The sequence below is a fragment of the Manis pentadactyla genome, chromosome 11 (assembly GCF_030020395.1).
Source record: "Manis pentadactyla isolate mManPen7 chromosome 11, mManPen7.hap1, whole genome shotgun sequence".
In the NCBI taxonomy this organism is placed as follows: Eukaryota; Metazoa; Chordata; class Mammalia; order Pholidota; family Manidae; genus Manis; species Manis pentadactyla.
In genome coordinates, this window is record NC_080029.1 from 41,482,130 (window position 1) to 41,508,762 (window position 26,633).

Here is a 26,633-nt window from a genome sequence, read left to right on the forward strand (position 1 = left end):
ACAAAAAAAGTCACAAGAGAGAAAGAAGGACATTACATAATGATAAATGGGTCAGTTCAACAAGAGGATACAACCATTATAAATATCTATGCACCTAACACAGGAGCACCTACATATGTGAAACAAATACTAACAGAATTAAAAGGGGAAATAGAATGCAATGCATTCATTTTAGGAGACTTCAACACACCACTCACTCCAAAGGACAGATCAACCCAACAGAACATAAGTAAGGAGACAGAGGCACTGAACAACACATTAGAGCAGATGAACCTAACAGACATCTACAGAAAACTCCACCCAAAAGCAGCAGGATACACATTCTTCTCAAGTGCACATGGAACATTATCAAGAATAGATCATATATTAGGCCACAAAAAGAGCCTCAGTAAATTAAGAAAGATTGAATTGTACCAACCAGCTTCTCAGACCATAAAGGTATGAAAGTAGAACTAAATTATGGAAAGAAAATGAAAAAGCCTACAAACATATGGAGGCTTAACAACGTACCCCTACATAATCAATGTATCAATGACCAAATAAAAACAGAGATCAAGCAATATATGGAAACAAATGACAACAATAATTCAACACCACAAAATCTGTGTGGAAGCAGTGAAGGGCATGCTAAGAAGGAAGTATATTGCAATACAGGCCTACCTCAGGAAAGAAGAACAATCTCATATGAGCAGTCTAAACTCACAATTAACGAAACTAGAAAAAGAACAAATGAGGCCCAAAGTCAGTAGAAGGAGGGACATAATAAAGATTAGAGTAGAAATAAATAAAATTGAGGAAAATAAAACAATATAAAGAATCAATGAAAATAAGAGCTGGTTCTTTGAGAAAATTAACAAAATAGATAAACCCCTAGCCAGATTTATCAATAAAAAAAGAGGGTCTACACACATGAACAGAACCATAAATGTGATGGAAAACCATAAATGTGAAAGAAAAAACACTACAGACACCACAGAAATACAAAGAATTATTAGAGAATACTAGGAAAAATTATATGCTAACAAACTGGATAACCTAGAAGAAATGGAAAACTTTCTAGAAAAATACAACCTTCCAAGGCTGACCCAGGAAGAAACAGAAAATCTAAACAGACCAATTACCAGCAATGAAACTGAACTGGTAATCAAAACACTGCCTAAGAACAAAATTCCTAGTCCAGATGGCATCACTGCTGAATTTTATCAAACATTCAGTGAAGAGATAATACCGACCCTCCTTAATGTTTTCCAAACAAAAAGTAGAATTGGAGGGAATACTTCCAAACTTATTCTATGAGGCCAGCATCACTCTAATACCAAAACCAGGCAAAGACACCACAAACAAAGAAAATTACAGACCAATATCCCTGATGAACACAGATACAAAAATACTCAACAAAATATTAACAAACCAAATTCAAAAATACATCAAAAAGGTCATCCATCATGATCAAGTAGGATTTAGTCCAGGGATACAAGGATGGTATAGTATTCAAAAATCCATCAACATCATCCACCACATCAACAATAAGAAGGACAAAAATCAAATGATCATCTCCACAGATGCTGAAAAGGCATTAGACAAAATTCAACATTCATTCATGATAAAAGCTCTCAATAAAATGGGTATAGAGGGCAAGTACCTCAACTTAATAAAGCCCATTATGACAAATCCACAGCCAACATCATAGTTAACAGCAAGAAGCTGAAAGATTTTCCTTTAGATCAGGAACAAGACAAGGATGTCCACTCTCCCCACTTTTATTCAACTGGTTTATAAATTTTATAGTACTGGAGGCCCTAGCCAAGGAAATCAGACAACACAAAAAAATAAAAGGTATCCAGATTGGTAAGGAAGAAGTTAAACTGTCAGTGTTTGTAGATGACATGATATTGCACATAAAAAACCCTAAAGAATCCATCTCAAAACTACTAGATCTAATATGTGAATTCATCAAAGTTGCAGGATACAAAATTAATACACAGAAATCTGTTGCCTTCCTATACACTAAAGATGAACTAGCAGAAAGAGAAATCAGGAAAACAATTCCATTCACAATTGTATCAAAAAGAATAAAATACCTAGGAATAAACCTAACCAAGGAAGTGAAAGACCTATACTCTGAAAACTACAAGACACTCATGAGAGAAATTAAAGAAGATACCAATAAATGGAAACACATCCCATGCTCATGGATAGGAAGAATTAATATTGTCAAAATGGCTATCCTGCCTATAGCAATCTACAGATTCCATGCAATCCCTATCAAAGTACCAACAGCATACTTCAATGAGCTAGAGTAAATAGTTCTAAAATTCATATGGAACTACAAAAGACCCCAAAATAGCCAAAGCAATCCTGAGAAGGAAGAACAAAGATGGGAGATTATGCTCCCTGACTTCAAGCTCTACTACAAAGCCACAGTAATCAAGACAATTTGGTACTGGCACAAGAACAGACCCACAGACCAATGGAACAGACAAGATAGTCCAGATATAAACCCAAGTATATATGGTCAATTAATATATGATAAAGGAGCCATGGACATACAATGGGGAAATGACAACCTCTTCAACAACTGGTGTTGGCAAAACTGGACAGCTACATGCAAGAGAATGAAATTGGTTTATTGTCTAACTCTATAACAAAAGTAAAGTCGAAATGCATCAAAGACTTGAATGTAAGTCATGAAACGATAAAACTCTTAGAAGAAAACATAGGCAAAAATCTCTTTAGTATGAACATGAGCAACTTTTTCCTGAACACATCACCTTGGACAAGGGAAACAAAAGCAAAAATGAACACATGGAACTACATCAAGCTAAAAAGCTTCTGTTCAGCAAAGGATACCATCAATAGAACAAAAAGACATCCTACAGTATGGGAGAATATATTGGTAAACGACATATCCAACATGGGGTTAACATTCAAAATATATAAAGAACTTACATGCCTCAACACCCAAAAAGCAAAAAACCTAATTAAAAAATGGGTGGAGGATATGAACAGACAATTCTCCAAAGAACAAATTCAGATGGCCAAGAGGCACATTAAATGTGCCACATTGTTAATTATCAGGGGAATGCAAATAAAACAACAATGAGGTATCACCTCATACCAGTTAGGATGATCAACATCGAAAAGGCTAAGAACAACAAAATGCTGGCGCGGATGTGGAAAAGGGGAACACTTCTACATTGCTGGTGGTAAACTAGTTCAACCATTATGGAAAGCAATATGGAGGTTCCTCAAAAAAGTAAAAATAGAAATACCGTTTGACCCAGGAATTCCACTCCTAGGAATTTACCCACAAAAAACGAGTTCTCAGACTCAAAAAGACATATGAATCCCTATGTTTACTGCAGCAGTATTGACAATAGCCAAGATATGGAAGCAATCTAAGTATCCATCAGTAGATGAATGGATAAAGAAGATGTGGTACATATACACAATAGAATATTATTCCACCATAAGAAAACAAATCCTACCATTTGCAACAGCATGGATGGAGCTAGAGGGTATTATGCTCAGTGAAACAAGTCAGGTAGAGAAAAATAAATACTAAATGATTTCCCTCATTTGTGGAGTATAACAAGGCAAAAGTGAAGAAGCAAAACAGCGGTGGACTCACAGACTCCAAGAAGGGACTAGTGGTTACCAAAGGGGAGGGGTGGGGGAGCTTGGGTGGGGAGGGAAGGAGAAGGGGAATGAGGGGTACTATGATTAGTACACATGGTGTGGGAGGGATCATGGGGAAGACTGTAGCACGGAGAGGACAAGTAGTGACTCTGTGGCATCTTACTACACTGATGGACAGTGACAGCAGTGGGGTATGGGGGGTGCTCGATAATATGGGTGAATGTAGTAACCACATTGTTTTTCATGTGAAACTTTCATAAGAGTGTATATTGATGATACCTTAATAAAAAATATATATATATGTGTATATAAGTATATAGGATTCATCATATTGGGAATCACTGCTGTAGAGAAAGGCACAATATTCCACTTGAATTAAACAGTATAAGCAAATATCCTTAAAATAAACTTACAGTAGCCTTCTTTTTTTTAAAGAGTCTACTACATACAATGTCAAACTAGTTAGATTTCCTTGTGTATTAGGTGTGGCTATTAAAATGTTGCTTTGAGAAGGCTTCTGAGACTTCATTTAGGCAAGTTGGGAAAGAAACTTCACATTAGATAAACACTGTCTGTCACAGCTGCGGAGGGAATAGGAAGTCGGGGAAGGGACATGTGTATTTGACATCTAAAAGCTATGACACATAAGCATCTAAGATGTGATGGTTAGGGAAGACCCAAATTCTAACTCTGATTCTGTCATTACACTAAATTTATTATGAGGCAAATCACTCATTCCAGGTTGAAATTTTGTCAGGTTTAAAAAGGAATCATCCTGACGTCTGATGCAGAACACTCAGGGTCAACTCAGACAGTGAAGGTTATGCCTCTTGAAAAGCCACTGGAGACAATAAAACTGTCACAGAACTGGTGAGCTAATCCACGCCTCTCCATTTCACATGTGAAGAAATTGAAGCCCTGGAGGTTGTTGGCCAAAGTCACACAAGAAGATAGCAGATTAAAGAATTTGAATCCTCTCTCTGGAAAGTTTCCTATGTGAACCAGAATATGTGATTGAAAACTCTTCACTGAATTACTGTATTAGTTCTCCTTGGGACAACTGATAATACAAGGGCTTTCTGCCTGATACTATTAAAAAAATTCTCACTTCAAAAAAAGTCATGCCTCTCAACTAGATAATTATGCTAAGTATATTATAGCATTATTGCTAGTGTATGGATCTGTATACTTTGCCACTTTTAAGCCTTGGTATTAAAAATGTTTCTTGAATAGAACAAAAGAAGATAATTGTATACTTGAGAATCTCAGTAAACATAAACCAAAAAATAGTTGCCAATCTCAGTAGAAAATTAATGATGTTATAGCTTACAAACTGACAAAATTTGGCCCACTTAGGACCAGCCACTTTGACAAATGAAACCTACATAAAGAAAGTTACAAAATGTGAATCCATCAGTCTTATATTTCACGTATAACTTTTGTAATAAGAATTAACAGGGATTGGTTAAATCAGAAAATGACTCAGCACTGCTTCACATTTCTTAAATCAATTTACGGAAAATTCATAAAATAACATGGAACCCCTTACCACTGACAAGAAAAATATGTTTGAATACTTTTAGTCCAGAACTTCAGAGGCCACAAAAGACTTTATAATCTCTACTCTGTTCCAAATTGAAGATATTTCACAAGATTTTGCCATTGCAAGTCAAGAAAACATGATAGAAAGTTAAAACATTCATGTTCCATTTTACATTAGAGGTGTCATTTATCACAGAATGTATAAGTGAAGTGTCTGAGTCTTTACTTAGAAAGGGATTTGGTACTCTTGGAAATTCCCCCAATCAGGCAGTTTCATAATGATTCAAACCACTTGTAATTTGAATGGTACCTAGGAACTGACAAGTCAGCTGGGGAGAAATATCCATTCTTCCAGGCTAGAAGGACATGAACTGATGGGAGGAGAGTACAAAAGTGACCTTCTCCTCAGGATCTCAGTCCTTTCTCCTGGGAATCCTCTCATAACAACCTCTATATTACTGAGTCAAAACAAACAAACGCACAGGGACTACCACCCACCACTTGCCTTACCAGAAAGCTCCACAGGATGTGCTGAGCATTTTGTTTGTTACTTCTTGAACAAAGACAGACAGCCCCAGTGCCTCAAAACAGAGTCCCAGAGAAAAATACGTGAACAGAACCATGACATTACTGAATGTTATTTTCTCTATCTTATCCATTACTGTGTCATTATTATCATCTGAAATTAGCTTCAAAACATAAACCTCTCTCTATGCTTGGAAAAGGATTATTTTCTGTGTAAATGAGAGCAAACCTAAAGCACTTTAGGTAGGAAAAAAAATATTCAACCCACAATATGGACTTATGATATACTGACATGAAGACAATCAGGCTGTGAGTAGAGCTTTTTTGTAATATTAGGTGCGACAGAAGTGATGCTTTAAATATTTTAGCTAAGCGTTTAGTATCTGTTTTAAGACACCATTCATAAACAAAAAGTACTGGGTATAACATTTCATTTATTATTTAAACCATTCTGATATAAACTTCTGCCTCCCTCCTCATAATATTTGGATTATTTCATTGTTTTATCTCCTATTCTACCAAACATGTTCAGTCCAGTGGAAAAGCTACGTATAATCTCCATGTTCCCTCTGCCTTCAGAAATGCCTCCTCTGTAGCAGGCTCCCTATCAGCAGAAAAACCATGGAGGCAAACTCCAGGAAATGCAAATTGGCCATAAAGTGACAGGAGCTGACCTAAGGTTTCCCTCCAGATAGTGAGGAACTGGCTTAAGATAATTAATTATGCAAATCTGCAGCCAGAGATGCTTACTCTCAGAAAAATATTTCAGTTCAGTTTAAATTTGCCTGGAGATCTCATGAGTTTCCTTCTACTGGTTCCATGATTGTTTACTTCATTTATGAAAAGTTCTGGTAGTTTCATGTTTGCATTGCTAATTATTCTCTTTTATAGTCTGTTCAAAACATTGAGATTTAAATAGACAATGGACAAACATGCCATTTCAAAAAGGCAAAAATACAAATGGCCTAGGAAAAAAAATTTCTATTTAACAAATTTTAAAATGGAAATTAAAACACAAAGTGATAGCATTTGCCAGTTGTTCAATCACAGATAATTTTAAGATAATAATATTCAGCATAGACAAGGGTGAAATAAAAGATGCTTTAATAACCTGATTCAGTGTCAACTGGCAAAACCTTTTTTGAGGATGATTTGGCAATACTTACAAAAAACTTTAGAACTGTATATACTTTGACCCATTTATTTTATCTGTAAGACTATCCTAAGAAATAATCTGAAACAAGAAAAAGATGTTCATAATAGTTTTTAATGGAAAAACATTAGGAAAAAGATTACCCTATAAAGCACATGAAATGAAAAGAAAGCCTCCAGCTAAGTAGTTTATTAAGTTTTAATAACTTCACACCCATTAGGATAACTACTAAGAAAAAAAACAAGCAAACAAAAACAGAAAATAACACATGTTGGCAAGGATGTGCACTTTTGTCGGTGGGAATGTAAAATGGTATAGCTGCTATGGAGAAAAGTATGGCAGTTTCTTAAAATATTAAAAATAGAACAATAGGCTCTGGGTACATCCTACCTCTGGGTATAAATCCACAAAAAAATTGAAAGCATGGTCTTAAAGAAATATTTACACACCCATATTCATAGCAGCATTATTCATAATATAAGAGAGGGAAACCAAAAACTGGACATCTACATGTAAGAGAATGAAATTGGATTATTATCTAACTCCATACACAAAAGTGAACTCAAAATGGATCAAAGACCTGAATATAAGTCATGAAACCATAAAACTCTTAGAAGAAAACATAGGCAAAAATCTCTTGAGTATAAACATGAGCAACTTTTTCCTGAACACATCTCCTTGGGGATGGGAAACAAAAGCAAAAAGGAACAAATGGGACTACATCAAGCTAAAAAGCTTCTGTACAGCAAAGGACACCATCAGCAGAACAAAAATACATCCTACGGTATGGGAGAATATATTCGTAAATGACGTATCTGATAAGGGGTTAACATCCAAAAAACTCATATGACTCAACACCCAAAAAGCAAATTACCCAATTAAAAAATGGGCAGAGGGTCTAAACAGACACTTCTCCAAAGAAAAATTCAGATGGCCAACAGGCACATAAAGGATGCTCCACATCCCTGATCATCAGGGAAATGCAAATTAAAACCACAATCAGATATCACCTCACACAGTTAGGATGGCTAGTATCGAAAAGACTAAGAACAACAAATGCTGACAAGGATGCGGAGAAAAGGGAACCCTCCTACACTGCTGGTGGGAATGGAAATTAGTTCAATCATTGTAGAAAGCAATATGGAGGTTCCTCAAAAAACTCAAAATAGAAATACCATTTGACCCAGGAATTCCACTCCTAGGCATTTATCCAAAGAAAACAAGATCCCAGATTCAAAAAGACGTATGCACCCCTATGTTAATCACAGCACTATTTACAATAGCCAAGATATGGAAGCAACCTAAATGCCATCATTAAATGAATGGATAAAGAAGAGGTGGTACATATACATAATGGAATACTACTCAGCCATGAGAAGGAAACAAATCCTACCATTTGCAGCAACATGGATGGATCTAGAGGGTACTATGCTCAGTGAAATAAGCCAGGTGGAGAAAGACCAGTACCAAATGATTTCATTCATTTGTGGAGTATAACAACAAAGCAAAACTGAAGGAACAAAACAGCAGCAGACTCACAGACTCCAAGAAGAAACTAGTGGTTACCAAAGGGAAGAGAGTTGGGAGGGTGGATGGGGAGGTAAGGATAAGGAGACTAAAGGGCATTATGATTAACACACATAATATAGGGGGAGTCACAGGAAGGCAATACAGCACAGAGAAGACAAGTTGTGACTCTATAGCATCTTACTGCACTGATGGACAGTGACTGCAATGGGGGGTGTGTGGGGGGGAGGACTTGATAATATGGGTGAATGTAGTAACCACAGTGTTGCTCATGTGAAACCTTCATAAGATTGTATATCAATGATACCTTAATAAAAAAAATAATAAATGGGGGAAGCAATCCAAATGTTCATCAATAGGTAAATGAGTAAACAAAAATGTAGAATACAAATACAGTGAAATACTATGTAGCTTCAAAAAGGAAGAAAATCCTGTTACAAGCTACAAATTGGATGAACCTTGGCGACTTACAATAACTGAAATAAGCCAGCCACAAAAGGACAAATACTGTTTGGTTACACTTACATAAGGTATCTAAAGTAGTCAAATTCACAGATAAACAGAATATAATGACTGTTATGAGGGGATAGGGAGAGAGGGCAAAAGTGAGTTGTTTAATTGGTATAGACTTTCAGTTCTACAAGATGAAAAGGTCTGATCTGTGTCACAACAATGTAAATATACTTAACAGAGCTGAATTACATATGTAAAAATGGTTAAGATGGCAAATTTTATGTTTTTACTAAAAGTAAAAAAAGTTTTAATAGCATGAAAAGTGCTTGGGAAAACATTTAGAGGGAGGATGCAAAAGAGTACAGATAATATATAATCAAAAATATTTTTTAATCTTTTCATAAAGATATTTTCCCATGTTAACATTATTTACCTCCTTTGTAAGATTTGTCTCTACTGCTTTATACTTTCCTATTTTTTCACATAGTAACTTGTATTCATTTTATATTAAAAAAATGAAATAAATTTCTGACTTAATAGTTTCAGAATAGCCTTGAAAATTCCCCATGTTGGGCAGGACAACATTTATCGAGGAAGGCACTAGTGTTAGAAAAAAACCCAAGGTTTAGAAATGAGCAAAAGAGATCACTGGGTATCTTTTGTGTTCTATTAGGTCCTCTAGAGACTATCTTTGACTTTTTGTTCTTTTAACTAGGCCAATGGTTCTCAAAGTATGGTTTGCGAAGCTATGGGGAGCCTCAGACCTTGTCAGGGTACTTATGAGTTTGAAACTATTTTCATGATGATATTAAGATGTCATTTGCCATTTTCTCTCATTCTCTCAAAGAGTATACAGTGTAATTTTCCGAAAGTTTCAATACTCATGATGAAGTCATCACCCAGATGACAACATGAAATAGATTTCACTACTGTTTTCTCTTTAGTTAAGAAAGAAGAAATCTTCTCAATTCTGATTTCTAATCTGATTGATACATTAAACAAACAAGTTTCTTTTATCAGTTTAATATTTATAAGCTCAAAGTGTCCTGAAATAAAAAAGCTTGAGAACCTGTTGGGACAGACTATTTCACAGCTCTTGAGGGGTAGAAATTAATTTGTAAAAAACACACAGCAATATAATGGCTCTTATCTATAGCAAAGCAAATGGATTTGTCTGGTAGAGATACAACTGATTTTACATGTAGAAAAGAAAACATTACATTTTATAGCCCGTTAGGGTATTAACCAGTTTTGTATCTACTACCAAATTTATTTAGGCATTTCTGATTGTGGATGGATTGATGGATAGATGGAAGGACAGACATGTATCTGGTCTTCAACTTCTCCTTTGAACTGGTCTTAACATCTTACTGGTTCCTTCACTAATTAATAAGTTAAATAAAATTGTTGTGCTTATTTTATAATCTCATTTTTAAACTCTTTGAAAATTATTCTTTACCGTCAACTATCCATAAACATATCAGTTTGTGCTTACAGGCCATAACAGTAATAAAAACAGAGAGCTCAATAATTAATAACTTTCTAAAACAGAAAACACTAGGCCCATAAGGATTCACTGGTGAATTTCACCAATCACTTAAGGAAGAAATTATAGGAATTCTTTGCAAACCCTTTCAGTGGATATAAGCAGAGGAAAAGCTTCCTAACTCATCAATGAGGTGAGCATTAGACTAACAGCAAAACCAGACAAAGATATTACAAGAAGAAAAAAAACAAACTCTAGGCCAATATGTACCATGAATATAGATGCAAAGATCCTCCACAAAATATTAGCAAATTGAATCTAACAATGTATAAAAAGAATTATACAACACAATCAAGGGGGACCCATCCCAGGCAAGCAAATCATATGACCATATCAACAGATGCAGAAAAAGTATTTGATAAAATCTAACAGTCATTCATAAAACTCTCAGTAAACTAGGAATGGTGGAGAACTTTCTCAACTTTATAAAGACTATCTAAAAAAAACTAGGTTGCAGACACAAAGTTAATAATAAAAGTTGATTGCTCTCCTATATACCAACAATGAATAAGAGGAATTTGAAATTAAAAACACAATACCATTTACATTAGCACCTCCAAAAGTGAAATACTTAGGTATAAATCTAACAAAATATGTACAAGATTGATATGAGGAAAACTACAAAACTAATGAACAAAATAAAAAAATTAAATAAATGGAGAGCTATTCCATGTTCATGGACAAGAAGACTCAATATTGTCAAAATGTCAGTGATGTCAGTTCTTCCCAGCTGGCTACACCCATCTGTTTACATGTTATCCATGGCTGCTTTTCCTACAAGGGCAGAATTGAATGATGACAGAGACAGCATAACCTACAAAGCCTAAAATACTAACTATCTGGACATTTACAGAAAAAGTTCTGTATCCCTATTATAAATCATTATCCTCTTAATTAAGCTTTTACTTACCTGAACCCTATACTTTCCTCTAAAGCAAAACTTAAGTTAGGTAACCTCTCCTACTTTGTTTCAATGGAAGTCATATGAAATTGTTCTCTTAAAACAATATTGCATTGCATTTTTTAAAATAGAATATTCTATTTAAATGATTTAAAAATATACATCATGTTTTTTAAGGACAGAGGGCATGTCTTTGGAGAGCTTACAGGTAGAAAATAACTAGCAAAAACCTATTATAAAAAAAGTAATTATTTCATAATTTTAAAATTCTGGTTATTTTCTAAAACTCAAAACTGAAATACCTTTCTCCTTAAGCATTTTTTTTTTCCTTTATAGAAGCTAAAACTCATTTAACAAAAACACTTAGGCCAAAGAACTAAACAAATTCAAGTACTGTTTAATAAATCTGTGTGTTGTATATTTCCTCTAAGAATTTTACAAATTTAAACTGCACTATTTCACAAACTGTAAGTATATAACACTTAGACTGCTCTCAATAATAGGAGTCTAGAAAACCTAACATTCTTGCTCTACTCCCAAATATTTTTCTAAACATCTATACACTCATAGATCTAGTAAATTATTCCTATAATTCTACCTCTAGTGACCAGATAGGTCTATGGCATCAATTATTTTTGTCTTAAATAATTTATAGGAAACAGAGATGTACCATGAGGTTGAGACTGTGAGAAATTCTATGGGACAAATAACCCAGTTTTTTTCCCAAGTAAGCTGCAAGGAAAAATGCTACACGGGATGCAGAGAAGCTAAATGGGCATATAAAAAGTGACAATATATGAGCCTTATTGGAATCATGAGTTGAACAATCCTTTTAAAAAACCAAGGATAAATCTGAAAAATGATCGGATGTTTGGTAATGTTAAGGAAATATGTTATTTTAGGTATGATAAAGGCATTTTAGTGTTGTTTTTAAAGAGAGCCCTGATTTTTTTGGACATAAATATTAAAATATTTCCAAATGAAAAATTATAAAATGTCTGGGACTTGCTTTACAATAATCCCAGAGTTGGTGGACAGTAGTTGGGGGTAGAAATGAAAGATTCCTCATGAATTAGTAATGGGTGAAGCTATGGTTATATGTAGGATTCTTATACTAGCTGTATCTGTCATTCTACATGTGTATGTGTATGTGTGTAGGAAATTTTCAATAACAAACTTTTAAAAATTATTTTCACTCTATTTGAAACAAGAAAAGTAGGACTGGAAAACAATAAATCTGAGGGAGAGACATTTTAGGAAGACAGAGGGTCCTAAGGCATATTTGTGAGGTGTCATCCATTTTTGCATTTGGGGTTTTCATCTTAATAATCATCAATAATACAATGGCATAATTTCTATTATATAGTAAAATAGGCAGGACTTTAAGTAACACCCATCCCATTACTGTTTGAGAGTGAGTGGACCCTATGAATATGATGATATATCACTCTCATGATTATGTTACATTATATGGCCAAAGGGAAAATATTATCCTGGATATGACCTAATCAGGTGAGACCTTAAAATTACCCTTTTCTCTGCCTGGTTGCAGAAAAGCCAAGTCAGAGAGCTGTGTTCCAGTTAGTCTGGAAGAAAGCAAACATCCACATGTGAACTACCAATATGGACCATGCAGCATGGAATGTGGACGGCCTATAAGAGCGAAAAGCAGTCCCTAGCCAACAGCCAGTTGTCCTCAGTCCTATAGCCACAAGGAAATAAACAACCAGTGAGTTTGGAAGAAGCCCCCAAGATCCAGATGAGAACTACAGTTGGCCGACAGGTGAATTTAACCTTGGTGAGATCATGAATGGAGAACCTAGCCCAAAATTCTGACCTGGTGGGGCTGTAAACCACTAAATTTGTGGTAATTCACTACGCAGCAATAAAACAAATATGCCTGGATAAGTATCTTATACCTGAACAGTACCACAGTACCTCAAAGTTTACTTCTGCACATGAATTTATTATCCCATTGGCACCAGATGAATACCTAAACATTCAGCAGTTTAACTTAGTGTTTCTCAAAGGATCGTGAATCCAAATTTGAGAAACCCTGAGCTACATAATCCCTTATAAATGAAATATTCCTTTTTCAACACACACAGTTAGCTTTATAGGCAAGATTACATACTTGAGTGCTTTTTACAGTGTGAAGGCTTCTACAGCAGAAAAATCCTGCAAAATAATCAAATGGAACAAGTTTAAAGCAAATTGTGACTAAGCCAAATATATCAGCAAAACCTTAGCTTATCATCACAGTACAAAAGCTTTTTTTGTGTATTTTATACCATGTAAAATAATACAAAGCTTTCTATCCTTCGATATCCTCGCTCATGATTAGGATGTATGAAAAAATATTAGATCCCATTACAACAAAAATGTCTTTATAACCAAGTTTCCCATGTCTCAGGTGGCCCATAAATATTAAGGAATTATCCCAACTATTCTTTGTCCATATTATACATCTATTTATTTAGAGAAAAAACTGAGACATACATGAAGAAAAGAAATGGAAAAGATCTAAAATTCTTTTTCTTAGACTGTACTTAATTTCATTCTTTTTAGCCTTTGTAAAAAAGTAACAACTTTATTGAGGTATATTTATGTGAGATACATGCCACCAAATTCATCTGTTTAAAATGTACAGCTTAGTGGTTTTTAATATATTTACAAACTATATAACCATAACCACTAATTTTAGAACATTTTCATCACCCCTAAAAAGAAAGTCTGTATTCTTTCTTTTAAACTGTCATCCTTCCTTTAATACCAAGGCATGCTAACAAATTCTTCTCTAGTACTAGAAAACATTGGCCAATTAAGACTCAAAATCAGCACTTAGGGGAAAAAGAGAACCAGAACCCAGGATAGATTTGATCTACAGAAAGAATAAATATTGGAAAAACTGATTTGAGCTTGTACAGAATTGCTTCCTATAACCAGTTCTGGGAATATTCCTTTGAAAACACAGACATGATCAAATAAACAAAACCTGCAACTACTTGCCAATGAAAGCAGAGAATCTTTTACCTGGGGGACTCTTCACCTACTGCACAATGCAATTTGTTTACTTCAGAAGCTGAAAACAGAGGATGACTGAGTTTTAAGCAAACCAAGAATTCTGTATTCCAAAAGAAAAAATCTGGATTTAAATCAGCATTCTGAAATGCTCACACCCAATATTAAAACATTTTTTACGTGCCAAATGGATGAATGAATGATACTTTAAGGTATTGCTTCTATGGCTTATGAGCTAGTCCATAAAATGCCCTGTATATTTCCCCCTAAAATTTTTATTTCCTTGCCTTTGCTATGTTTGATGGAAATCTGGAACTGAAATTCTAAGTAAAATCCAAGTATGAAGAGCCATTTTATTCTATTTCCCATCTTTGGTGGTTGCTGCTCTGGGACATTAGAGTCCTCCAATGGTGACACCTGGCGTAGGTCAAGAACGAGGACAGAAATTTCAACAAAGCAACCTACCCCATGTTTCTGCAGCCAGAGTCTGATGAGAAACTCATTGAGGTAAACTTAGCTGTGAAAGTTATTTTCCTAGAATAGAAGCTAGTAAGAGCTTTTACTACTACTCTCCCACCTACTTTATCTCAAGGGCATTCGTGGTGTGGGCCATTTATGATTGGGTGGCTTGTTTCCTTTTCTTTTAAACAATAGGTTAATATGCAAACTGATCCTCCCAGGAAAGCATCTGAAAAGGAGAGAATGACTTCCACAAATTTATCAGTAAAGCCTGCCAAAATATAATAAAGCTTCAAGATTATTAGAAACATTAGTTTCCATGTACTAGGTAATGCACACTACACTACATGTAAAAAAAAAAAAAAAAAGACCTATCCTTTCTACAAACTCAAATTCTAGAAAGGTGAAAAAATATTCACACCAAAATGGACAATTAACCAGCCAACCAGCCAGGCCCAGGACACATTTACAGCTATAACCACATTCCCCAAATGCAAGATCTTTTGTTCTTCCCACATGTTTTCTGGCCTAAATAATATCAGAATTACCTGGAGAGTTTTAAGATCCCAGGGATTGGGCTCCAACCCCAGATCTACCAAATCAGAATTCCTAGGCATTTCTTTTTTAAACCCACCATGGAGAAATTTGATGCCCAGGCATGACAGAAAAATAACACACAGCCTGCAGGAAGAGGCAAGGATCCCTGCAAAAGTCCCACCTCTCTCACTGAGAAGGGACTTTGGTTTATGTTTTAACTGAAACTGTGTGCTTCCCCAAGCATTATCTTCACCTTAGTTACTCAAGAACTAAGCTCAAGTTGTTTAAAAGTTCACAACATTCTCCCTTTGTACACTGGAAATCTTATCAATGTTTTTCTGAGAGGAAAGGTAAGTTTGAGCATTGCCAAGCCTAAATTTTAAACACATTCTTGTTTGAAGGAGAGAATAAAAAGGTACATCACTCTGTTAATCCTTTTCAGAGCTCTTCCCACATTGCTGATTTGAGATAAGCTGTCATTTTTAAAGGCTGAAACATCCCCCTTCCCGTTCTTTTTTAAAGCATTTTGGCCTTTGACTGTAATGACGGAGCTGACCTTTTCTTTCCCCAAAGCCTCATCTTCCTTATCCACAGATAACATTACTGACCTACCAACACAGACTATGGGCTTCAAAGTTGTTTACCCACTAGCACCAGTGGGCTTGCCCTGACCCAGCATCAGTGTCTCAGAGTCCCCTGTTGTAACCAAGGACATGTCCTACAAAGGTGGCTGGCCTCCCCAGCAGTGGTCATGGAAGAATGGAGAAGTGACCCCAAAGGGTTTAATCCAGTGACCTTTACTTCACTCTAACCAACTGCCCAAATAAATAAAAACAGCAGGGTAGCTTCGTTTCCCAGATGAATTCCAATTTATCCCTAAATATGTAAGCCTGGTCCCAATGTTTAAAGTTATCAGGCCAACTGAAATCTATCAAATGACTCTCAACCAGGGCCAACCTTGCTTTACAGGGGACATTTGGAAATGCCTGGAGACGTTTTTTTTGGTTGTGACAACTGGAGAAAAGGTTGCTAGTGGCATCTAGTGGATAGAGGCCAACAATACTTCTAAACACCCTACAGAGCCTAGCACATGGACATCCGCAACAAAGAATCCTCCCATTCAAAACACCAATGGTGCTGAGGCTGAGAATCCCTGAACTGGATCATTTGCCAGACTCTCATTACAATTTAACTTAGTTTAAGATAGGGATCACAAATTCAAATGCCTTCAAGGGCTAAGGAGGTAAAGAAATATCACATAAACAAAGTGGCTGTGTATAAGGCACTAGGGTGTGGTGAGGTCTGTGACAAATCAGAGTGTAAATGCTCACTAAAATCATTCTATTTTAAAAAATAACAATGTGCTGGCCAAACCAAAAAAAAAAAAAAGACAGCTGGCTACGTCTATTCTGTGTACCACTGGTAGTCACACTCTGGTTTAAAAAGATTATCAATTTAAACAGAACTGGATGATAAACCAAAGACATTTCTAGCCTCATTCCTATATCTTATGGAACTTCTTGAGCTCCTAGAAATGTGACTAGAAACTGTTCAGTAAAAAGAAGAGACTAAGGATCAGATCTGGAGGATTTAGCTCCAGCCAAGCACAGGGTCTCAGGTACATTGTGTTAAGAGCAGGGGACAGTGTTGGAAACTCTCAAAGTGAAAAAATAAAGGTTCCCCTTCACTGATCTCCATCACCAGGAAACCCAGTGACTATTACATCAGTATTATGCAATGCCATATACATGAGGTCATTAGTTTGAGAGGATACTATTTGCATAAAATTTTAGAATTTTCACATTGTTTCACAAATGAGGAAACAGACTCAGGATATATAAAGGAATTGCTCAGATTACCCAAATCTCAGCCTAAATTCAATTTGTTTTCCTTTTTCCTCTGTGCCATTGCAAAGTAGCAATCAAAGCTGAAGGGATTTCATTCAAGGTGTTTGTGACAAACTCTCCATCAGCATAAGTCATAGGTAGATGTTAAACTTAAAACTACTCAACATCCTCTTTCTCCATCACAAAAATCACTAACATGTTTGCCCCAAGTCACTGTTTGAAGATCTCTTTCCCATACAATAGAAGAATTAAAAGCAGGTTAAGTATCTCCAGCCCTCCTTTCAGATCAGGCTATAAAGAGAAGAGCCAAGTCAGCAAATGGAGCAGAGAAGAAGGAAGCCTTAATCTGAATATTCCCGAGTGTATGCATGCTTTCTGTTGGAGGAATTCCTGGCCTGAAGAGACAGCATAAACAAAGGCAATCCAGAGGGAAACAAATGATAAGATAAGTGAAATCCAATAACTCCCTCTGTCCTCCCTCCACCTTACTTCCCCCAACTTGTTCCATCAGAAAAACAATCTGAGCTTGAGAGAATTAAAATGTAAACTGTCCGCTCTCTGCTGTCACACAGTCCCCTATTCTAAACTAGGAGTTAAGAGGGAAGATGTGCTTCTTTATAAGGTCAGTGGTTGTGAGTATGAAACCTGGCCGACTGGGGACAGCCCTTTCCTCTGTGCACAGGGAGGCTGTGAGAGCAGAAATGGCAAGGAAGCAGTTGACTGGTTCTCCAGACTCAAGTTACAATCCAAGGAGTGTAGTCGGAAAAGGTAGAGAATGGAAGAAAGACAGTTCAGTCACAACCTGAAAAGAAACTGGGTCAAACTAAAAATAATGTATATTTTTAAATTTTAAATCAATCCTGTAGCAGAAAACTTGCTAGTGGAACTTCCGTAGTTGTGTCACCTGCTCACAGAATATCAAGCCCTAAGGGCATCACAGGAGTTTTCTAGTCCAATCCAATCTCTATTCCTGGTTTCAAAAATGCAAAAATACAGTAACAGGCCTTCCATTTAACCTTCTGGGAACATGATGCCCTCTCAGGCATCAACTTCAATTCGAGCAGGATTTATTTCACATGCTGTCTCACTTTTAGTTTGAATTGCCACTGAGTCCTGAGCAATGGGCAGGGGATAAGTACCTCTAATGCAAACAAGATTGCTGCACACAAACAGAATGGAAACCAAACAGAAATGTTAGTGTGTTTTGTTTTGCCACCCTCATCCTAAATCAAATAACCACCACTAGTATGAGATAACCATAGCTATCATTTTATTTTTAATCCTAAATCATATACCTTGGCCAAAACTATGAGACATTTTCTTATCCACAATTTCACCAACTTTCAAGAGTAGAGAATATTTTCATGCTTTCAAATGATTTAATTTTCAATTTTGTTTCCTTTAACTTTTTAAAGTAAATTTTGTAATAAATTTCAGGATTTAGAAAGGCTCCTACTCCCACCCCCTTGTCACAGAACTGCAAGTTATAACTCATTTCTAGATGTTTCACTGCTCAGTTTTACCAAGTCTCTATGAAATAAATACAGATTCAAGCCTAGACACATTATGAACAATCTAACTCACCTGGTGGATGGTGTTGACCACCATCCTTCATTCTCCTAGGGTGCAAATCTGAGGAAGCTTTATAAAAGAAGAGTGAAGCCTGGAAGAGGCACAAAAACACACACTAATGACTTCAGTCACATTCCCAAGGAAGGAAAAAAACCTTGACTCTGGGGATTTGGCAAAGTTCTAGGAAGCTGTTTTTAGTCCTGACCCAGTCTTCACAGGACACCTATCAGAAGCATATATTTCTTTGGCAAACTGCTGGCAAAACCTTGCCTCTAACTTATGGGGTCTGAAAAAGTTAAGACCTTCATCAGCTCATTTTATAATATGGCACCATCTACTACTCTTAATGGTGATGGCTTTGCATTGATATATATCCACAGTGTACTGTCTAGTCTCCTTTGTGGCCAAGACAACGAGGAGTTAAAAAAAAATTGACTAAAATGACAGGCACAGTTTGTAGCTTCAAAACAAGACAAAGCTAACCCATGCCCTTGACCTGGTTTGTACGTCACTAACAAATGGAGCTTTGCCAATAAGCCAGAATATAAGAACTCCTCTCAAAAAACCAGAAGATGGGCATCTGCATTGCCCAGACAGTGCCCAAAACTCAGATATGGGCTGTCTACTCTTGGGAGTCTAAATTCAGAAAATCAGATGGGCAATGTTTTTGCTAATCACACTGAAGATTTTTTTTTTTCAGAAATGAAAAAGACAAAGACTAGTTTAATAGTGGAACCTAATTATGTACCTGGCAGAAGTACAAGTAACATTAAACTCCAATCCTGGTACAATTTATAGAACAGAACAAGTTCAGGTTATTGCTAAAGGTGAATGACATACTTAGGAAGTATAACAAGGTGAATGAAAAAGAAAAAGGCTTTTGAAATCAATGTCTGTTGAATGAATATTGCTTTTGAGTAATAACCCAATAGTTAATAAGCCTTTTGTTTTCATTTTCCTTTCCTGATAATATGCTGTTAGGGCATAACTTTCCTATTAGTTCCTAAATGACACGGTTTATGTTTTACTCAATTGTCTTTACTAAATATTGGCAAAGTGGCACAATATCCACTTTTAAGGCAAAAGGAAAAGACCTAGTGTCAGTCAGGAAATCGCACCAACTACACTGGAAGTTGAACTTGCTTCCCTAGTTTTCCACATTTAATTCACAATAGTAGCTAAGGTTTAAAAGAATTGCAATTGGCACCAAATTTGCTCCACCATAAAAATAAAAATCACTTTTCTGAGGTGGGAAAAAAAAGAACTTATTTAAAAATATTTAAGGGTACCCAATGTTAGATGACATGTTTGACTACTGCTCAATTAAGTTTTCATATTTTCTTTGCAAAAGAGTTTTCACAATTTATTGCTAAAAGACAACAGGGAGGACAGAAGATAAGAAGTTATTCAAGTCTTAACTCTCAAGGCAGGTTTCTAAGGCCCTGTTCTGAGTGAGAAGGGTTTTTTTCAGATAAGTGATTCAACCCACTGAAAAGTTATCTCAGTTAACAAACAGGGCCTAATGCTGGACAGACTCCAGATAGATTTAAAGATGGCATATAGGAACATTTCCTTTTTCACAAAAAAGAGGGAGTTCAGAAGTTTTATCATTCAAATACACAAATGCACCATATTTAATCTCATTTAACATTTAATGTTACAGAAAATGAGACTTTTCCACAGCAAAGCGCTTTTACTTGCAATCAACCCAGCACTTACTGGTCAGCAATGTTTCAAAATTAAGAAATGCAAAGGAAGTTGTGATTCCCCAAACTTGATGGAGAGAAAAGAATGTAACCTAGGGGAAAACTAAAGGCAGGGCTTTCATGTAAGGCAGGCATAAAGAGCTGGACTGCCTGGGTCCCTAACCTGGTCTACCACTAACTGCTGAGCTAGGCAAGTTCCTTAACTTCTTCATGCTTCAGTTTCTTCACTTGTAAAATGGTAATAGTATCCACCTACCTCATACAGTTGTTGAGAGGAGTCATGATTAAGCCGACGTAAAGTATTAGGAAGGGCCTGGCACATGCACGCACCTCGCACTCCTTGACTAGTAGTATCACTATTAGCTGAAAGTCCTCAGCTGTGTGGTCAGGCTGAGGGCTCTAAGGAGGAAGGAGCAGAGGAGGGTGGTAACAGCTGAGGGACAGACAGGGAAGGCTTCCTGGAGGCTGTGGCACTCAGGCTGGATCTGAGAGCACAAGGAGAATTTAGACACACAGAGGAATGGATATTCCAGATGAGGGAAGCCATTACTGCAGGAAGCCACTGATAGGGATAAAAACCAAGAGTGCTTAAATATCAACAAGGAAAATAAAGCTCACCAAAGCTGAAGACATATTTGATAACCTCAGATTAACTGGGGTCGGGTGGGGAGTGGAAGGGAGAAGCCTCTATACATTTGTTGCAGTGCTCCTAAGATTTAACATTTAACTCATTTTTAGACACCTGTACTGGGAACACAAACTCACTCTAAGTGCTCAATTCTCTGCTCTTGGAACAGTGGAAAGGATGCCAGAAAATAAAAAGGTAAACACTTTTTTTTTTTTTTTTTGCTGCAGAAATAGTCTGCCAGAGTGGAATGTAGGTCACCAAAATCAACTTGCCTCTTCATCTGTCCCTCTTTCAGTGGGAATAATAAGTGATGGCTTGAAGGAAGGGGGTAGGGGGCACTTTTCAATTCCAGTCTCTATCAGTCACTCTCAGACACTGTAAGCACAATCTACATAAAAAGACAGTACACTTGCTAGGCAAATGTAACTTAAAGAGAGGTATCTGCCAATGCAGCCTGCCCTGCCAACCGGACATTACCTCCAAGCTGCATTCAGAAGCTACCCTCCTTACTGATTTCTTAAATAGTATCTGTTTTATCAGTTGCCTCTAACCTGAGCTCTTGGGGACACTACTAAGAACTGATGTTGTGAGTGTTTTATATATTCACATAGAAAATTTCTTCCATTACCAAGTTAGAAACTGTAATTTCAGAGTAAGTGACAGTCATCTACATTTCTTTTTCAAAGAAGAAAAATCTCAAAACAAAACAGAAGAATTTTCATTTTGATTGTGCCTTTCTACAGATTAAACAACTTTGCTAACCTAAATTGGCAAAATTGCTTTGTTTCCTGCAATATAAGGATAAATCAACACTTGAAAATACCAGGAGCATGACACAAAGCCAAGGAGGGGCCCCACGGAAGTTACAAGCTCTGTGATTATTCTTGAACCAAACACCTAAGGCTCTTAGTGTTACCAAGCTTTGTTGGAAAAGCTTTCTTGCCCTGATCCAACAGCTGTAACTCTTTAAGTGATTTCACATAAGATTTCAAGATTCTCAAGCCAAAGCCACTCTTTATACTATCCCCCAAACATTTACAAAATGAAACACTTTCAATTTTAACTATGTGCTGTTTGTAAACACCCTATTTGTTCTGATGACCACAGTACCAACACTAAAAGCAGCCTTTTAAACACAGTAGCTCAAATAAAACCACACACAGACACGCACACATTTTTAACACCCAGAGCAGGTCCACAAAGCAAGAAAGCTGGGATTCAAATCACTTGGCACCTACTCACTGAGTTCCTGTAAGCACACCCAAAGCCCTGACCCACAATACCCTCTTTACTATCACACCTCCCCACTAATTTATACTTCTCAAAACCCACAGAATCCAACTTCTGGATAACAGAATGCTACAAATACCTCCCCTCCCATTCTTCTCTTATATCAGTCAGCCTAGGACAACAGATCCTGTTTATAGAACGATTCCATCCCAGATGAGAGAGCTCATGTCCAGCTCTTCTACCCAGATTGTGCCTCGGGAGCCTTTGGTGGCCTAGCAAAAGCCTCTGGGTATGGGCCTTTGTCTCTCCCCATTCTCCTGTCATATACCTACTGGAAAAGTTATCTGGGCCAATGGTAGTACAATAGGAATCTAGAAATGCCCAGTTTGGGATAATTAGAAATTGTATTAAGACCTATAATAAGAATTGTAGGAAAAAAAGTCTATGCGGGTGAATGTATTCCAAGAGCAAATAATTATGAAATACATCTATTTCATACACATGGAAGACCTTTACACTTCAAGTCATATGCTACTCAGGAGTTTTGGTTTATGCTAAGGTGAAACTGCTTAACAGAAAGCTAGGAAGATTATAATTGATGACAAAACTATCAGTGGAAAGAATACAGATCTTGGATCTCCAATCATGGCTCTACTACTTAATATTGATTCAACAAATATTTATTAAACACCTACCAACAGTCAAACACTTCTTTAAATGCTGGAGAGACAGGGATGGACAAGATAAAGACCCCGCTCTCAGAAACCTTAGGGGAGTTGAAAAACCCTTCACACTGGAATTGCTGTCAGAATTATAGGGAGACAAGATGTGAACAGATAATTGAAAGAGATTTTCAGTCGATGATACATTCTAGGAAAAAACAGTGAGTGACAATTTCTAATCCTTTTTCCTCCTGAGGATGTAACCACCTACTTAAAAGATGATGAATGTCAACTACTTGGCACACAGCATCACCACACATTTGCCTACACACGTGTGCATTCACAGACAATCAGAAATACATATTCCCCCCTTAACTGCAATATCTGTCATAATCCACCTTGGTATGAAATGAAAGAAAAAAAAGGAAATAAAATATTTGTATAATTAAATTGCACGTAATGCAATTAAATTACAAAAAAAATATTCAGGAAAAATCTGTAAAAACATCAAAACCTTACCAATCAAGTCTAACATAAAAAGACAAATAGAAGTCCAGGGATAGTAATAGCATTAGAAATAATATAAATAGTAATATGGCTGCCTTGCCCACTTTGAAGGATTGCCACAAAGAGCTAGGCTATTTCACCATACAAGTATGGCTCAGAGATATTAACCCAAAGACACATTGTCAGAAGCTGGGTTTAACTCTCATCTTCAGATTACTTTTAAAAATGTAAAGACAATGACCAACTCCTTAAGAGTCTCAAGATATCTAGAATCTACTTTAGAAAACCCTCTATCCCATTCTCCCCATATTACCAGTGACTAAGGTTCCCAAAGAAAGTGTTAACCGTAGGGTAGGGTAGCCAGTAATGGCACAGGCAGAGCAGGACCTAGGCTTCCCAGATTCCAGCCCAGTGTGCTTCATTCTCAAGCACCTACATTCTTCAGGCAGACTTCTGGATTTATGGGGCCCACAGGGATGACACTGACTTCCAGAATTCAATTTCAGATATTAATTGTCCCTAAAAACTTCCAGTGAGCGGCCCGAGGGCAAATTGAAGACCTTTACAGGTGGCCTGGGAGCTCTCTTCATGCAGAATCGAGTACAGCTGCCTCCAACACTATTAGGTACCTTACCAGGAAAACGACGCTTCTAGTCTGAGAACGAAGAGATCTTTCCATTTTAATTTTCACAGTATGCCTTAGTAAAAAGCCTCCACGCAATTTTTTCTGGAAGGGTGGTGACACCAGGTATGGGCACACCAGAAGGGAGTCTAAGAACTGTGTCCAAGTTCTTTACTAGAGCATGGAGAGTGCCCCGGGGCTGTTAAATGGGTGTGGAAGAGAGCAGCTGGGCCCCGGGCGAGCGCTTGACCACACCCACTGGCCACGCCCTCCCAGCTGCCCGCAGAGCCAAAACGAATTGAAACAGCAGTGAGAGCAGTTAAGATTCCGACGGCAGGAGTCGCCATGGCAACGGGATTCATCTTGCAGACAACTCTGATTCAATTCACTAGGTCCATCTTCAGTCGCAAACAACTACCAGCTAAATTAGGGAGCAAAACGGTCAAGGGTGGCATCTGCTCTTGATACCCTTCTGAGGGTGGAAATGGGGGAAGGGCGAATTGGGGGCAAGAGGCAGAACACCCAACCCTAGGATGTGAGTAACTTGAGTACAGAGCCATTAGAAGGATTTGATGAATGAGTGAGTAAGCGAAAGAATAAGGGTGCTAGGGACAAGTAAAGGAAATTCTGAGACTTCATAGAGGTCTCGGGCATCGCGCATGTCTCCATGCAAAGGGCAAGAGGATCACAAGCAGTTTTCGACACCATCTGGGAAAACCGATTACCCAGTCCTCCTGAGCCACATCAGGCCTTATCATTAGATTATTACACACCCCGCACCGCCTTACCACCTCCCAGCCCAGGGCTCAGTAAGGCGCTTCGCCCCAGCTCAGGCGCTCTTTGTCGCGGAGCAATCAGGGCCGCGGGGTAACCAAGATGCTCCTTCCCCAAAGGGGCGGGAAACGAGGGCGCTCAGCGGAGCCTTGAATCCGTTCCGCAGGCGGCGCAGCCTCTCTCGTCTGTCCGCCAACACCCCATGCTGTTTCTGCAGCGGGGTTTTCCCTCTTCTCTCTTCTGACACCTTTAACTTCCAACTTTGCCTTACTTGAGTCACCCTATCCCCTCTCAATGAGCCTTGAAGTGAGAGTGCCAGGGATGGTTAAGGGATCCGCTCGGAAGCGGATGGGTCAATAAGTCCCTTCTTCCCTGTCTCCGCCTCTGAGTCCACGAAGTCTCCCCCTCGGAGCCTCCCGAACCAGCAGTTCCCGACCGCGGCAGTGGCCACAGGGCCCGGCCGAGGCCACGACCCCAGTGCCCCAGCCCCGGGGTGCCTGCAGGAAGACGGCAAGTGGTACCCTGCAGGCTCTCTTGGCATAGGAGCGCCTCAGTAAAAAAGGAGGGAGGGACCCCAGTCCTTGGGGGGCGCCTTCCTCCGAGCTCGTCCTGATTTGTACCGCACTTGCAGCCATTTTCCCAAACTGAGCTTGGCAGCCGGGAGCTGTCTAGGTCCCGTTCCCACCCAGACCCAACCTGAAGGACAAGTTTAATATTTACCTACTGGCCCCAGAGCTCCAGGCAGGCAGCGGAAAGGCGCGCGGCAAACCCAGCGCCCGGCCTGAAGACTTGCGCCCACCGCCGCGCCACCGCGCGGTGCCATTTAATGAATGAGTGCGGCGGACGAGGCGGCGCGTCCCCCTTACCTGAACAGCCCCTGCATGCTGGAAAGGCGGCTCTGCGCTCTGGGTACAATGGGATCCGGTTAAACAGTTTCCTTCACAGACGCTCGTAGGTTACCAACTCGCAGGTGACATCACCCTCTCCTAGCCTGATAGGATACAATGCGGCGCCCACTGCGCATGGACTCCCCGGCCGGGCCCTCAGATTTTTGGGAGTTGTAGTCTCCCTCTCCACACAACACAGCCTGAGTAGCGACACTACTGGGAGCGCAGAACTATATTTCCCGAAGAAGTCTTCGGCTCCTCCTGCCCCGCCCCTTTGTCCCGCCCCCACAGGGACCCGCCCCTCCCCGCCCTCCTGCCTTGCAGCTTTTGCTGTGGTGGTTCGGGAACTGAGCTGCGGACAGCGCAGGCGAATAGGGGATCACCCTGCCGTCGTGCCTTTTGACTTGACCTCCACTCGGCGCCGTGCGGGCTCTGAGGTCCCCAAGGGGTCCGAGACTAGTGCGCACCCGCCAAGCAGCTCTGATCAACCCAGCTCTGTGGGCCTCGGCTGGAAAGAGAAGATTAAGCCTTTCACTAACCTTCCCTACCACTAGAAACTAATTAATAGGACGCCCTTGTTTCTGGGTTAAATGTGGTCCTGGAATTCCCCCAAGTTCTCGAGGGTGGAGGTGATGCCGGCCCCAGAGGAGAGAAATCCCCGGTGTGCTCCACTTACAGTTTACCTTTCTGTCTTCTCTTTCCTTTAACCACTTAACGGAATCCGGGTGACCAACCCGAACGCGGGGAACAGCTTAGCTGCCTGAGCTGACGGAATAACGGAGGCTATCACTAATAAAAATACGGTGAAATAGGCTAGACAGTCGCTGCAACCCTCGGTCAGGGAGCCATCTGCTGCTGCGGAGATAATACCACAGCGCAGCCATGCTTTTGTTCT

General features: G+C 38.5%; 1 protein-coding gene across 8 annotated transcripts in view; it reads right to left on the reverse strand.

Moving 5' to 3' along the window:
• Positions 1-25,873, reverse strand: part of DAAM1 (dishevelled associated activator of morphogenesis 1) — a 192,367-nt gene extending 166,494 nt beyond the window's left edge. For 3 of the 8 annotated variants that reach the window (XM_036919133.2, XM_036919111.2, XM_057488408.1), the window contains exons 1-2: positions 25,718-25,824; positions 13,421-13,464 (exon numbers count right to left, since the gene is read on the reverse strand). The gene's annotated coding sequence lies outside the window, so the exon portion shown is untranslated. Of the gene's footprint in view, positions 1-13,420; positions 13,465-25,717 lie in introns of all 8 variants that reach the window. The other 5 variants (XM_036919123.2, XM_036919143.2, XM_036919117.2 and 2 more) reach the window with 5 other exon arrangements.
• Positions 25,874-26,633: the final 760 nt, after the last annotated feature.